The sequence below is a fragment of the Schistocerca gregaria genome, chromosome 3 (genome assembly GCF_023897955.1).
Source record: "Schistocerca gregaria isolate iqSchGreg1 chromosome 3, iqSchGreg1.2, whole genome shotgun sequence".
NCBI classification, from domain to species: domain Eukaryota; kingdom Metazoa; phylum Arthropoda; class Insecta; order Orthoptera; family Acrididae; genus Schistocerca; species Schistocerca gregaria.
Genome location: NC_064922.1, coordinates 286,249,431 through 286,266,534, shown reverse-complemented (window position 1 = coordinate 286,266,534; position 17,104 = coordinate 286,249,431). Strand labels below are relative to the sequence as shown.

The 17,104-nt window shown below is 42.9% G+C and overlaps 1 protein-coding gene and 1 non-coding gene across 9 annotated transcripts in view; one reads left to right on the top strand and one right to left on the bottom strand.

Moving 5' to 3' along the window:
* LOC126353762 (serine/threonine-protein kinase tousled-like 2) overlaps nucleotides 1-17,104 on the bottom strand; it is a 538,693-nt gene that overhangs the window by 428,066 nt on the left and 93,523 nt on the right. The gene's annotated exons all lie outside the window — the stretch shown is intronic.
* Trnat-ugu (transfer RNA threonine (anticodon UGU)) lies at nucleotides 12,911-12,985 on the top strand. Its single transcript has one exon. It is a non-coding gene; the product is annotated as a tRNA-Thr (tRNA).

The window sequence follows — 17,104 nt, the reverse complement described above, 5'->3', positions numbered from 1 at the left end:
CGGTTAGTTCGTATTTAAAGTAATTGTTAGGAACAGTCAAACCTACACACGTCGCGGAAACACGGTTGTTTCACCATCTTCGCTCCAGAGGTACACGACTCCGTATCCTTCAACTCAGTTATAATATTACGCGAAGCAAGTTCTGCGCTCACGCCTAGCATCACTAGTTCCCCTAACCTTAATAAATATCTACAAAGTAATTCACATATATCTGTCTGGCAATATGTGTGCAGTGTAATCACTTCGCAGCGACCAATTCATCTTAACGCCAATATGTATTGCATCATTTGTCCACATACATCATCTTTCACGTATCTAACGACCATTTAACGTGTATCGTAACAGAAACTTAATGCTTCTTTGTAGCGTTCAATCCATAATCTTTAAAATCCAAGATGAGCACTATATGCTTTGGAACAAGTAACTAGAACTGAACAATAAGCTTTCTACTTCTTGAGATTTAATATTCAGTTGAGTGTGATCTTACAAACGTAGCACAAGTTTTTTATTTTGTGTGTGTGTGTGTGTGTGGGGGGGGGGGGGGGGGTCACGCTGCTGACTGTGACATTATACCACTTAATATTATGTACTACGAAACCCTGCCACCAAAATATTCAGAGACTTGAAACCAGTTCCACAAACGAGTTTAGTGCCATACCCACATTGAAGAGAGAGAAACCTATCTGACTATTAATTTTTAAAATCAGAGTTTTACTTTCATGATGGCATACTTAATGCTTGTAATTTTACAGAAGGCAAACCGCCAAATACAAAGCTGCAATATCAACGCTGGTTTCATAACATGTGCTCGGTCTATTTGCCTGGCAGATACTGCGCGTTAACCGACCGAAGCTATATCATCTATCCGCTGACACGTCCAGCCTGGCCAGCCAAGTCACATGGCGGGCGTTCACCCACGCGTCTTGATCGAATATGCTCTCCATTGCAATAAACTCTCCCATCATGTAACAAATTGAAACGCATAAATAATTTTTAAAGGATTTCATAACTGACGTAAATTATTCATCTTCACAGTGTTGTATCGAATACTTACACTTAATATTTAAATCACCTAGTTATATTTTTTCACTTAATTCATCAAGCATGCCCCAAAGAGACGTGCAATTCCGTTTTAATTACAAATTAATAACACTTTCGTAAATATGACAGTAAGAAAGACCTACCGACAACTCAAAGAACAGCTGGACTGCTAGAGGAAGATTTTGTTATTACTTAGTGTTATAGTCACGCAGAATTGTGCAAATGATGCTTTCGTCATTGGTCTCTTTCCTTTTGGAAATACTACTGCAATTTCGTCTTTGTAGCTTGTGCCAAGCAATTCATTATTGTTTCTGCGAAGTTAGTTCCATTTCATGTCCTTATACATATCAAGTGTATTATATGACAATATAGAAGAGACTTTTAACATGACGATCTCTATATGGTCAAACAATGAATATGATGATTTTTGACATTTAATAGAACATGAAATGTAACTACGTAAAGGCAATAATAAATCCCTTGAGTGGGCTACGAAGTCTAAACAGCAATAGTGTATGCAAAAGGGAATGGAGTCAGCTGACTACAGCATCACCAATAAACCCCGATACGAACTATGACGTATAAAGCAGCATCGGACGTCTGATACTTTACAAATGTGTTAGTATGTTAAATATTTGACTTCATGTATGTAACAGAGAAAGATGTTAATAAAGTTGACGGTGCGACAGTAAGTCGCGTAATATGAATTAGACGTTAATGCATAAGTAAAATAGTATTGTTCAAATGCTGGATAGGCCACTCAATGAAACGTCATCAGTTGGTGAACGAATAATTTTAATATAACAAGTTTCGGGTTTACCCAGCATCAAACATTCTAAAAAAGAGGAAACATTGTCATGAAATAATAAATCAACAGCAGTGACATGCCGTATGAAGAAACGCTAACATTTGTTACAGCAAAATGAACACACTCCAAATACATCAATTTATTCAAGTGAACTGAAATTACACGTTGAGTATATATAAATGACATGTTCGTGATCATAATGAAGTATTGATTCCTATGTGAACAGCTGTATTTTAGTGTTTCCGACGGTTGCTTCTCTCAGCTTCTGTGTTGCGGAGATACTACGGCACCAAACACGTCGAATTGCCAATATTTGTATATTATATGGTTTACATTTGTTAAAAAAAAACTGGTTGTATAAGAAACACGTACAAGATTATAAGCTTAGAGCCACGATTCCTTCTAGGATAGTATTTTATGCTGATGTTTTCCTACAATTCCCATTATCACCGGTTGTGTTCTTTTGCAATCCAATTTCCATAAATTCTTATATGCCCGTATAGCTACTATAAAGCTCTTATTTTTCAGACTTACCAACAGTATCGTTACTCTGACGTGTGAACATTGTCATCAATTGTACATGTGTATGTCTGGCACTTATTTGAATGTCTATCACTCTAAATAACATTGTACTGATGGCGCCACCTTGGACAAACTAGTGCCCTGTATCGGTAGGTTTTGCTTCATGGTGACGTCACCTTACTGGCACTACCAGCCTGCCTCTGACAGGTTTACGCTCAAGAGGCACTTTCAGTTCATCCCAACAACGTGATGTGTTTATTTTCTTGTAACAAATGTTCACACAGAATGTCACTGCTGTTAATTTCTTGGTTCATTTTCGGAATATCTGATGACGATAAACCCGAAACGCGTTATATTTGAGTCATCTGTTCACCATGACATGGCATTACAATGAATGACCGGCCCGGATTTTGTGCTGTACTGTTTAGTTTAGGGAAGGTTTGAAATTAAAGTTTGCTGGAAATCACTGAGTGCTCTCATTGTGAAACGCTGGATGAATGTAGTCTGGTTAATTCATGCTTTATTCTAAGTAAAAGCTAGTTTTTGACGCATCTTAATGTTTATGACATATCTCCTGAACAATGTTTCGTGCTATTACATACTTTTGCAGGTACATTCAGTGGTGTATGCGAATGCTGTATGCAAACAGTGTTGTGAATTGCGTCGGTGGAAAAGAACTAATAAATTTAATTAAAACAAGTCTGATGCTGAAGTTTTATTGTATGAACGGCGGATATGTAGTAAGTGATTAATTTTTTTTCTCTTTCATCAATCTCCGCGGGGTGTCAACGGGAAACGATTTCGTTAAGGGTTGAGATTTTGCAGAAAGTAACTAAGTGTTCTCATTCCCGAATACCTGATGAATATACCCCCGTATTTTCCCGCCGTCAGTTAAGCTTCCCCAAACAGTTTCCGCCTGTAAGATTTGTCTTTTTGTGTTAAATTTTTTAACATAAGACATACCTCTTAAAGAGTAGAATATGACAGCATTTTTGTTTCCCAAGGAAGTCGTTAGGTAGGTAACATACAATTGCACTAGGTTCCGGGACAGCGGCTTAATAATACAGGGTAATACAGGTAGGGGCCAAAGACTACGCAACGTCATTTTTCGCTAACATTGAGGTTTTTCAACAACTGTAGTAGCAAATAAAACAAATATTCGGGCGTCTTGTTAGGGAAGTGGGATATGAAAGAGGTATTTGTTCTATCCATTATAATAATTCTTGCTTTCATAGCCCGATTAATTCTCAGTGGTCGGTTTGACATGGCAAACGGCAAGTGTAATATCTGGCACTGAAGTACGTATGGTGTTACCGTGAATAAACGTGGTAGTTATGATCCATTAGAAATAGACTGTCCCTTCGTGACCTGCATAGATGACCAGTATGGAAACTCAAGTAGTAGTTTAGGAATACGGCCAATATTACGTGCGCATTGCGCAAGACGAACAAAGGCCGCTGGCGAATGTACTGCGTCTCGGATGCTGCTATCCAGCCGCTAGCAGCTGCGATGACGGATGACCTCGAGGTGACCCTCGTGAAGGCCTGCTGAACAGTTCTGGCAGTTGCTTCTAACAAGTTAACCGACGTTTCACACAGGAGGGCATTTTGTGAAATCAACAGCTGAGACGCCGTCTAGGAGTGGTCTGTGTGTGAGAGAGTTGGCACTACAGCAATTAAAGCGCGATAACTAGTAATTTATTCTCCTCCGTTGAATTATAAATTTTTATCGGACTACTGAATGCGAACAAAACATAAGATTGCTGACAAAGCAAACTTGTTACTTCTGTAACGCAGAGACGTATCTGAATATTGTGCATTCTTTCTTCAGATCCTTCATGTACTTGTTGCCATTCGCAGGGCACTGACTTCGGAAATGCAAACCCATAGCCTGTTTATCATCACAGCATTAGGGATGAAGCTTAAAGATTAACGTCCAGTCAACAACAAGCTCGAATTAGGAAAGAACACGGAAGTCGGTTGTGCCCTTTCCAAAGGAATCATCCCTTATTTGCTTTAAGTAACCTAAGAATGGATAACCCAAATGCGAGTCCCGTGTGCTGATCATCGTCCAGTTCTTGACTGTAAAAAGCAGGTATGACGGATCGTAGGCTTTTTCATTCGTGAACCCTGTCTTTTGTAGGCAACAATGCAAATGAAGATTCACCCTCGCCGGCCGCGGTGCCCGAGCGGTTCTAGGCGCTTTAGTCCGGACCCGCACTGCTGCTACGGTCGCAGGTTCGAATCCTGCTTCGGACATGGATGTGTGTGATGTCCTTAGGTTGGTTAGGTTTAAGTAGTTCTAAGTCTAGGGGACTGATGACCTCAGATGTTAAGTCCCACAGTGCTCAGAGCCATTTGAACAATTTTTAGATTCATCCTCTAACCGTACCACATTCTTCCAACATCTAGTGTCCAAATTTTATGATCGTGTCACTTCTTTCGTAGTTTTGTGTTCGCTCCCGTGATTAAGGTTATCGCAATATCAGCCCTTGATGTATGTTAGTCTTGTGGAAGTCCAGCCGCACTGTTTTTGTCGACATAGTATTACTCAACTGAGTGTAAGTTCTGCAATCACTTTTGCCGCAGCAGTTTATTGCTGTACGGCCACAACCCTTTTTTGGTAACCCCTCTCTGTTAGTGAAGTTCGGCTTTCGCCCACCATTGTAATTCGGCGATGATTTTTTAGCATGTTTTCGATATGCTGTCATTACCACGGATACTGTCGCTCGTGAAGCGTTAAACAGCTAGTCGTTTCTGTGACACATGCTTCCGCTAACCACATACCAGCGTGTTGCCCTTTTTGGAAGCCTGAAAGAATCGTTTATTTCACCGATCGCCTGTGTGAACTGTAGCAGAACAAAGTGTATAATGCAATGAAACATAACCTCCATCGTCTGACACCTCAATTGCACTGCACCAGCGCCATTCTATTTACAAGTATGCAGTGTATTTACAAGTACGCAGTCTATTTACAAGTACGCAGTCTATTTACAAGTACGCAGTCTATTTACAAGTACGCAGTCTATTTACAAGTACGCAGTCTATTTACAAGTACGCAGTCTATTTACAAGTACGCAGTGTATTTACAAGTACGCAGTGTATTTACAAGTACGCAGTGTATTTACAAGTACGCAGTGTATTTACAAGTACGCAGTGTATTTACAAGTACGCAGTGTATTTACAAGTACGCAGTGTATTTACAAGTACGCAGTGTATTTACAAGTACGCAGTGTATTTACAAGTACGCAGTGTATTTACAAGTACGCAGTGTATTTACAAGTACGCAGTGTATTTACAAGTACGCAGTTGTGCCAACTTGCAACTAGATGTACTATATTGAATTATTGAAGGGTGTTCATATTATTCCGTCCACTCCAGCCCCTCTCCCCTCCACCCCCCGCACATCAAGTTCTTAAATTAAAGCTCTCCAGCTTCTCTCGCAAATTCCGCCTACTTCCAGCATATGGATTTTTTTCTAAGTGTTTTTATAAACCAGACTGTAATATACGACGTGGGTGATGAGTTATGCACGGTCCACTCACGGGCAATAACGGCTCTCAAAAATGGTTCAAATGGCTCTGAGCACTATGGAACGTAACATCTATGGTCATCAGTCCCCTAGAACTTAGAACTACTTAAACCTAACTAACCTAAGGACAGAACACAACACTCAGTCATCACGAGGCAGAGAAAATCCCTGATCCCGCCGGGAATCTAACCCGGGAACCCGGAACGGCTCTCGGGCGGCAGGTGGAAGCACCAGCAAAGTAGGGTGCACGAAAAGGGTCGAAGGAACTCAGAAAATAGTGCTGTGGTCGCGATGCACAAAGGAGAGACTTGTTAACGTCCAAAGGGCATGATCGTTGGCTTTCGGTTGAAGGGTGGCAGCCTTTCCAAAACGGCTACGTCTGTAAACTGTTCGCGTGCCGCCTTTGTTGAAGTAAACCATGCGTAGCAAATTGGCGCTATCCAAAACCAGCGCCGAGGCAAATGCGGTGCACCATGGGTCATAAATGGCAGGGATGAACGACAGCTCCAGAAATTTATATGGGTTAATAGATGTGCAACTGTTAAGCAAGTGACCGCCCATATGAGGCAAGGGGGGTACCAACTGTGTCTCGTGAACGACCGTTCAGCAAACGTTTCTGCTTATGGGCCTCCGCAGAAGGTGCCTGGTTAATGCCCCCATGCTGACTGCTGTTCACTGATAACGAAACCTGAAATTTGCACACCACTATCGAAACAGGACGTACACTGAGTGGCGGCATGTGGCCTTTTCAGATGAACCACGTTCCGTGTTCCATCGGACAGATGGGCGTTGGCGTGTACGACGTAAAACATCAGAAAACAAACACCACACAACAATCGTCCGTAGGGTACAGGGCGGAGGGCATTTCCTGGGTGATCTCGTGATTCTGGAAGGCAAATAGATCAGCACATCTATCCTTTGAGACCATGTCCACCTCTACACGCAGTTTGTTTATCATACGAGGTTCGAAGAGCACCAGGAGGCCACGAACGTCCCCGGATTTAAACCTAACAGAATCGGCGGGACCAACTCGATGGGGCTGTTCGCGCCATTGATCCTCAGCCTAGCGCAGCCAGCTATGGCACTGGAGACGGCATGGCTCCACTTCCCTGTCGGTACCTACCACAACCTCACTGACACGAATGTAAAATTGGAGAGATTCGAGCGCGCACGGAGGCTTTCCGGCAGTCGTTCTTCCCGCGAACCTTACGCGACTGGAACAGGAAAGGGAGGTAACGACAGTGGTACGTAAAGTGCCCTCCGCCACACACCGTTGGGTGGCTTGCGGAGTATAAATGTAGATGTAGACACACTTACTGCAGTCCGCGCTGCAAAAGGTGGTTATTCAGGCTTTTGACATGTCACATTAATGTGACTGGACAGTGTAATTACAGTGTTATAGATGGTATGTATTGTAAGAGACTCACATTTTTCCATGCAGTACATACTGCTGCAGCATGAAGTCGCTACTAGCACAGTGGAGTGTGAAGCAAAAACTGCGTTTGATGTGTTACTCTCACATCGTGAGCCATTTGTTGACAGATGATACAGATCGAAATGTTTTTCCAATAGTACTAGAGGAGGGCTAAAACTGCTTTTAACCTTGCGGAAGACCGACCATGTCGACAAACGATGGTAGTCAATTCTACCTTTAGCCCTAAAATAACGATTCCTGAAAGTTGGCCCGTTTTTTCGAAGGAAGTGTTAAGATAATCATGTAATGATAATCAGAATTGACCTATGTAGATACTATCTGCATCTATATAGATCGACAACATGAGGTTTAACTTTAACAAAACAGCCTCAGCTTTTGTGTGTGTATAAAGGCCATATAAAAATGGATACAGGCTTTAAAACTGACTATACAAACCACACACTTTCAAATCACAATGAATATGGGTTGAATGTTTAGTACGATGCCTGAAGAACAGATGAAAGTAGTATTGTGACGCGCCAATGTGTACAAACTAAGACCACGCTGCAAACAAGACTGACATTCAAGCAGCGAGAAAGCATGCTCAAATGATACTGGAAGTTCAAAATCATCAGTGGAGTGCAACGACACTGGAGGCGGGGATATGGAACTGAACCACCAACACGCGTAAGCATCGCTTGCCTTCATGATAAAGTTCGAAAATGTTGGATAAATTACGGACATTCATATAGGGAGGCCAGGCCGGCCACACACACTCAGCAACAGGTGAAGAGTGCTCCGCTCGGGTGTTAGATGCACTTAGACACGAACCACAAAGAAATCTGGACAACAATAATGTGCTCGTCAAACAGGCGTGAGTAGGGCAAGCGTAAGTACCATTTTGTCCAGAGTAAAATGGAAGGTTACATCCACTGACTGAGGACGACAGACAGGTAAGCCAGTTTAGTGAATGCTTTGTCGCGCAATCTGAACATGGTAATTTTTTTCCCAAAGTGGTGTGGTGGGATGAGCCATAGTTTCAACTAAATGGCACAGTATACAGGAATAAATGTGTGTAATGGTCCCTGCCATATCCAGATGTTTATGTCGAGAAAGCCGTCAATGTTATTATCAAAGGGGCCTGATTGGACCTTTCTTTTTCGAGGTTAAAATTACTGACAGGAGTTACCTGAAGACGCTGGAATCAATTTTACCACTCATTTGTACTTTGGTGATGAACCTTTTTTCTTCCAACATGACTCTCTACCCCACTTTCATAGGGATGCGCGCGCCTGTATGCATAATGCACCGGGTCTTAGGATTGGACGAAGGGGTCCCATCGAGTACCCCGAACGTTCTGCTGACTGCACTTTATTTTTGTTTCTGGGGTACCCTCAAAAACGTTATGCATTGCAGGAAACCATGCACACTAGCGGAACTGCGTCATGAAACTGAACCGGCTTGTCAAACAATTCCTGCAGCTACTATGGAAGTTGTGACCTTGTGTGTGCGACATCATGATCAGAAATGTTAGGAGTCAAAAATGGTTCAAATGGCTCTGAGCACTATGGGACTCAACTGCTGTGGTCATTAGTCCCCTAGAACTTAGAACTACTTAAACCTAACTAACCTAAGGACATCACACACATCCATGCCCGAGGCAGGATTCGAACCTGCGACCGTAGCAGTCGCACGGTTCCAGACTGCGCGCCTAGAACCGCGAGACCACCGCGGTGTTAGGAGTCGGTTGTTTGTAGTTTGAACGTTTATTGTAACTTTCATTTTGAGTCATTATAACACTGATGGTAATACAAAGGATATTAGGTTTATAATACAAGTATGGTGATCATTGGTTCTTAATATGTATACACTTCACTATGTCAGCCGTTTTTGCTCTGCAACTGTCTTCCCCGAAACACATCATGCATTCGGGAGCACGACGATTCAAACTCGCGTCCGGCCATAGTGATTTAGGTTTTCCCTGATATCCCTAAATCACTCCAGGCATATGCGAGGATGGTTCCTTTAAAAGGACACGGCCGATTTCCTTCCCTACTCCGATGGGACCTATGACCTTGCTGTTTCGTCCCCTCCCCCAAAACCAACCAACCATCACGTAATTTCGTTCCTGATTTTTCCTGCACGGTCGTCAATGCGTCGCGAAGTGGACTACGCAAGTCAGTATAGACTAACCGTTTTCCATCCACACGTCTACACTTCAATACGTGACCATGTTCCCAAGGGGAAATAAATATTAATGCCATGTTGTTCATTATTCTCTCCTCAGTCGCCAACAGAGATATCCATACTTATACTCCTAACAACCTGTATAAGCTTATCTTTACCGAAGTGTGTATACATTTTTTATCTACCTTGTATAATTATACGGGATTTTCTGCTAAATTCACCGTACGATCTCTAATGCAGCATGAACTATACAGAGTATTCAAAACCACTACTATTTTCTACGTCTGAAGTGTCATGTAAAATGAAGTGCATGCAGTGAACACCCTCTAAACCATTTCTTCTGCAAGTACGTCAACATACAACCACCCTCCTTCAGTATTTACAGTAAACACGTATCCTATATTCTCATTTCGTATCCCCATTTTTCCTTACTGCTTCCATGATTTTTATGTTCTGTGTGTAAATTATTGTTACCCTATCAAATTCTTTTACCTTCATTCAGATTCATCACAAAGTCAGAGAGAATGTACAAAGTGTCTGCAAGATCGCTGCCTCTTCCAAGTGTAAGATAGGCAATAAGAGTACAAATATTCTTTGACATTTATATATACTATGTGTAAAATTATGGAACATATGAAAAAATATGGAAAAATACCGATACGAAATGGGAATACAGAATATCTGTATTTACTGTAAAATACTACGGGAGAGTGATCAACCGTTAACATACTTCCAGAAAAAAAGTTTTCAAGAGTTTACTACGTGCACATTAGTTTACATGATACTCCAGAGAGAGAAGATAACTAGGTCTCCAGAATGAGATTTTCACTCTGCGGCGGAATCTGCGCTGATATGAAACTTTCTGTAAGATTAAAACTGTGTGCGCGACCGAGGCTCGAACTCGGGACCTTTGCCTTTCGCGGGCAAGTGCTCTACTAGGTCTTCTGGATATTTGTGTAGTTTACGTTGCATGAGGTAATTTACGTTGCATTACATCCTATGGTGGAGTTAGCAAAAAATACTGTATAACTGAGGCACTGAGAACCACGGGAGCTTAAACCACCTCGGCATAGACTTTGAGCCGGCCGCTGTGACCGAGCGGTTCTAGGCGTTTCAGTCCGGAACCACGCGATTGCTACGGTCGCAGTTTCGAATCCTGCCTCGTGCATGGGTGTGTGTAATGTACTTAGGTTGGTTAGGTTTAATTAGTTTGTATGTCTAGGGGACTGATGACCTCAGATTTCAAGTCCCATAGCTCTAAGCCATATTGAGCATAGGTTTTGAGATTGTAGCATGTATGTATGCTCCTGACATCATCATCTTATAGCGAACGAGCTTTGTCTGTGCTGCAGGCGCACACAGTATACAAAACCATTCATTAAATCCTATCTCAGCTTTTTGTCTGATATTTACTTCCGTATGGGCCCAAAGCACAAAGCATAATTTTGTTGCTCTGCGCTGCTCAGTTGTTATCTAGAATTGCCAACATGATTCAATGTCTACATCACGAATGTAGCAGTAATGTTTGTTTTGGGTAGCTGCTGAAAATGAAGGTTACAGCTTGTAATAATGCAATGGTACCAAATAAAGACGAAAAACTTTTAAGGAACGAAAAGCAGTTGAAAAAAGTCAGAAAGAAGAAAAGACGAAAAGCAGTGGGAAAAATGTCAGAAAGCAACAGAGCGTGCTTAATCAAAGTACTGATAACAAGGAGCATGAAGTGCTGGAATGTGTCATACTCTGTGTGGTACATTTAGTGTTTGTTCTTTGGGTTCTGAATCTAGTTTCACATTAATTACAATCTTTACAACTGTTAAAAAATGCACTGTCACTAGCCTATGTATGAAAATTTTGCAAACGTATAATTATTACGACTATTAACTAAATTACTTCATTAATTTCATGAGAAAAACTGGATATATAATTTTTTTTCGTAAGAAATAAGGTATCTGAGACTTGATTAGAAAAACGTCAAACATATGAGACGGGTGGTTTGCCTTCAAATTTGATTCTTAACGCCTCATTCACGAAGTTTGTACCAGGAGGAATGGTCAGTACCCAAGAATACAGGGTGTTACAAAAAGGTACTGAAAAACTTTCAGGAAACATTCCTCACACACAAATAAAGAAAAGATGTTATGTTTCCTGAAAGTTTGGCCGTACCTTTTTGTAACACCCTGTATAACAGGAATGATCATTCGAAGCAAAATATATAGTAAATACAGGCTCTAAAATGCAGAGCTTAAAAGTTACAAGGACTAATAAATCTTCGATTCTTCTTTCCATGCACCATTTGCGAATGGAACAAGGATGCATAAAGGTCGCAAAAAGTAAGTCTTCGGAACGAAACGTAAGTAAAACTAACATTTTCTTCCCACACTTGGCGGTAATAGAAGTTTAATTAGCAAGATAAAACCCAGCAAGTGTGTCGATTAGACTCCCACGAAGCTGGCAGTTATCGTTGTAATCCCTATGTCGTTACTGGAAAGGACTTTCGTACTCTTAAAGTATACGTATGCAACAGTAGTACGTCAGGCCGACATAAAAAAAAGTTAATAACGCTTTATTTCTGGAAAGATTCTCAACGATTATGATAGCAGTTCTCGAAAGAACAGATACCACTGATGACCGTGCAGTTTCTCTAGAATAAATTATAATTGAAATCCTCAGCTGGCGACAGGTGTTGTTGATTTACCTCGATGGAGACAGCTGAAAATGTGTGCCCCGACCGGGACTCGAACCCGAGATCTCCTGCTTACATGGCAGACGCTATATCTATCTGAGCTACCGAGGACACAGATGAACAGCGCGACTGCATGCTTCCCGTGAGACCCACATTCCCAACTGTCCACAATCTACATATGTAATGCACCTAATAGATATTTGGCCATCCACTCATTACTCATGCACATAAGGTGACGATTCCCGTACGAGTGCAGGCAACCAGGGCGCATTCGCACAGACGAAGGTCAATGGCTGGGTAGCCTTTAACTATATATATATATATATATGAAGATAGTAACTGTTCTCGAAAGAACAGGTACCACTGATGACCATGCAGCTTCTCTAGAAACGCCTGTCGACATTTGAGGGTTGCAATTTATGCAATTTATTACCATTTATTCTAGAGAAGCTGCACGGTCATCAATGGTATCTGTTCTTTCGTTGGACAGTTACTATCTTCATATATAGTTAAAAGCTACCCAGCCATTGACCTTTGTCTCTGTGAATTCGCACCGGTTTGCTCGAACTCTTGCGGGAATCGTCACCTTAGTGTGCACGAGTAAAGAGTGGATGAGCAAATGTGTATTTGGTACATTACGTAAGTAGATTGTGAACAGTTGGGAATGTGGGTTTCACGGGAAGCGTGCAATGGATAAGTCCCTGCAGTCGCGCTATTCATCTGTGCCCTCGGTGTCTCAGATGGACAGAGTGTCTGCCATGTAAGCAGAAGATCCCGGGTTCGAGTCCCGGTCGGGGCACACATTTTCAACTGTCGCCATGGAGGTATATCAACACCTGTCGGCAGCTGAGGGTTTCAATTACTTATCATTGATTATCTGTATGCCCGCCTACAGAGTTCCGCTACTTCCTCTGTACATGGGCGCTGATGATGGGGGGCATCGGGCAATGGAGCGCGATGGGTCCTTGGCGACAGTAACGACTGATTTTCGGAAGAGGCAGGCGCGTCTTCTGCGGTCTGCGAGTTGCAACTTGCTGGCTCTTACCTCGTATCTGGGATGCTTCTGGCCATTGCCCGTGCGAAAAAGAAGCCACATCCCTCCAACTGATCCCCCAGGAATCTCTCTCTCTCTCTCTCTCTCTCTCTCTCTCTCTCTCTCCCATTAGCATTACTAGCGTAATCTATTAGGTGCGGGCGATCCTGACAGACCCCAGCCGTCGCATGTTCGCTGCTAGTTACAGCTTGCCGACTCTTATCGAGACTGCAGCTTCTTCTGACGTATGGGCACGCAGCCACGGGACAGGCAGCTAGCAGTCGCTGCAGTAGACATTGACCCACCACTCAACGATGTGCTATGAGCGAGATCAGCGCCGCCGACCGCTGAGACGATGACATGTGTGTTTGCACTTCGAATTTTTTTAGTTTGTTTAAATAAAGTGCATTTCATCTACCATTCCCATCCAATACCAGAGCTAACGGTAACAGTACAGGCGCCGGATGGTTCAAATGGCTCTGAGCACTATGGGACTTAACATCTGAGGTCATCAGTCCCCTAGAACTTAGCAGTACTTAAACCTAACTAACCTAAGGGCATCACACACATCCATGCCCGAGGCAGAATTCGAACCTGCGACCGTAGCAGCATCACAGTTCCGGACTGAAGTGCCTAGAACCGATCGGCCACATCGGCCGGCCTGACGAATACAGCACACAAAATTGCCCCAGAGGTGGACAGGGCATCAGGCTACTTAGTGACCTTGAGATGAGATCGTTAATCTATTTTTAAGTGGAACAGCATGAAATTAAGACAAACGTCACGCGGTGCGGATGAGATAGATTACCAAGTAACTTCTTTGATTATAGACTTCACGTGTAACTGTTAGCCTAGCACCTTGTATGCTATTCTGAACAGATATTAAGAGAGAGTATTAATTGTTTTGGCCCGTCCGACTGGCCGTGCGGTCTACCGCACTGCTTCCCGAGCGAGAAGGCGTGCCGGTCCCAGGCACGAATCCGCCCGGCGGGTACGTGTCTAGGTCCAGTGTGCCGGCCAGCCTGTGGAATGGTTTTTAAGGCAGTTTTCCATCTGCCTCGGCGAATGCGGGCTGGTTCCCCTTATTCCGCCTCAGTTACACTATGTCGGCGATTGTTGTGCAAACACTGTCTCCACGTACACGTACACCACAATTACTCTACCACGCAAACATTGGCGTTACACTCATCTGGAATGAGACGTTCCCGGGGGTCCCACTGCAGGCCGAACCGCACAATAACCCTAGGTTCGGTGTGGGCGGCGGTGGGGTGAATGGACTGCTGTATCCTGTTGTGGGGTTGTGTACCACTTAGGGCTACGGCAGGGACGAAGTCGGTCCGTCATTTTAAGGTCCCCAGTTCAGTACATACATACATACTAATTGTTTTGGTTAGAGATTACAGGTGTAGTTTCTTTCAAAATTGTGTAGACTGTAAGAGAGGTCTACGCTGGTTGGTAAGTAACATCACGAGTCTGCAAAAAATGCATGTCATGTGATTTTATGTACACCGGACCTGTACTTCAAGACCAGTGATAGGTCACAGAACCATCTACAAGCCTATGCTCAAAATATTCACTCTCCCATGAAGTGTGTATGTCCGCTCCTGGACATACCAGAAATGCAGAAACTGATGGGTGCGTGGAAGGTATTTTCCGCTCATTATCGTGCAGAGAAACTATCAGCTAGTCTTCTATGGCATCTTAACATATGAAGCCTTGACACGATTCCCCCTGGCTTATGTTTTTGATTCCACATTTTACTAACGCAGGCACGCAGACTTTTGAAATAGACTTTCGCCTTGTTTTTTGATTTGTATGTTGCAACTCTAGCTTGTTTCAAGAACATAAATTTGGAAAACAGCCAAAGAATTGAACACCAAGGAAATGTATCTAAGAATATTTGTGCAACGAAAAAAGTAGCAATTATGATCGCAGCTAAAATTACGAACGTAAACAAATAACGTGCGGTAGCACAACAATCGAGGAAATTAACAGTAACACACACAGCATAACCCTGCCCTGAAAACCAAAATGAAAACGTAGGATGCATTTGTTAGTTCTTAGCCACATATAATGTTCTACAGTGGTCGTAGGTTCTCAGAGATCATTATCCCGAAACAACAGGAAGGCGCACGTAAAAAAAGAGTAGATCAAATGACTGTCTACCTGTACACACCTTCTGTACCAGCAAGAGCTACATCCGTAATGTGCTTATTTGTCTTTAGGTAATCTCTTAAAGCGTCAAGAAGTTTCGCATCTGTATTGCACCTCGAATCTGTCAGTAGTTATTTGATAGGTAAGGAATAAAATTTTCTACACGTCAGTTAATGGCATCTTACTGTAAAAGATCTCTCTCTTCCTTCTTTTTCACCCGTAATTTCCGATCGCAACGAAGAGGAAAACGAAGTTAAAAGTTCTCGTGCAGTAATGCTACCTACGTCAAGGAAAATATGTTTAGTTTTGGCAGTTCTATGGCCGATATACAACAACTGCTTAGTACCTTCGAAGCACTGGTATCTGGTAAAAATAGATAATACCAAGCGTTATTAGAAAATACCTTATACACTTCAAACTCACAAAGTCTACGATAAGGAAAAACGGAAGGTCAGCTGGAGGGCCGGTGGGTATAGCAAATGCTGCGTGATATTGCAGCCAGCCGTAGCCCTCTGTTCGGCTGATCTGGCAGGCTGCTTGCCTGCCTGTGACGAGACAGGCCAGCACGGGTCAAACGCGCAATTATTCAGCTGCGGTCCGGCCGCCGCCATCTTGAAAGTGGCGCCGCAGCCCGGATACGCCACCTGGCATCACGAAAATCGTGTAATTTCCCGGCGGCGTCTTTACATCTCTGTAACAATTATCTGCGCATGCAAAATACATGTGTAATACGTGGTCTTGTCAGTCGCTCTTCACAAGCTAAATCTGTCGCGTGCAGAGCCAGCGCACATCTGTTGCGTTGTCACGTAATCACTGCGTGCGTGACGCAGCTTTTTGTCAGCAGGTTTAGCAGTGTTCCATATTGTTAATCAAAGGGAGCGTGAAATAGATTTTTCGTACTGGTCAGAAAGCGGTCTGGTTTTGCGTAAGCATCATGAGTGACAAGGTCGCAACGAACAGCATAGCGCTAATCAGGCTCTTTGAAATAATTTTGTGAAAAATCCTTCCGCGATTACTTCCACCTGTATTTAAGTCAATTTGGGATGCTGGAGAACCTCTATACTACAAGCAGTATGCTAGAATATGTTGTTAGGAGTGTCAAACATAGCGTCATGTGGCCGACAGAGTGTTATCTGCGGGCATGTAGATTATCAATTCGATGACGAACATCAGGCGTGCGACGGGGATCTGGGTACAGGTGTTTGAATAGTCCTCCGAGCTAGCTGGTTGACTGGAGACAAACCTACTTTTAGCAACCAATGGCTTAGTATCTCCGATTTTCATCGACAATGACGAAGTGATTCTTGACCGGAAAAGTGACAAAAAGATCACAACGCATGTCCGCGAATGGGCAGAGAACCAGCAATAAAGCAATTCGTAATTGTACTTTACATTACATATTATGACGTATTAATTTTTTACTTGATTAATGTACATTTGCTAATGCACAGATAGTGATGAGCAACATCATTTGCGTTCTAGGTTGTGTGATTTAAGCAAAATCCAAGTTCAGTAGTCCGTTATTCACTCCTGAGCAAGCCGAGATGATTTCGTCTATAGCCAATGACGCGGGAAAGGTCTATAGTCTACAAGGATTTATAGAATCAGTTTAATCATGGCAGGCAGCCCTCCCAACACACAGAACCTTTGTATCTATTCTTCGAAGTTTAAGGGATTATGGATCGTTCCTGGGAGATGAGCAGCTTGGGCGACGGTGGGAAAAATACGTTC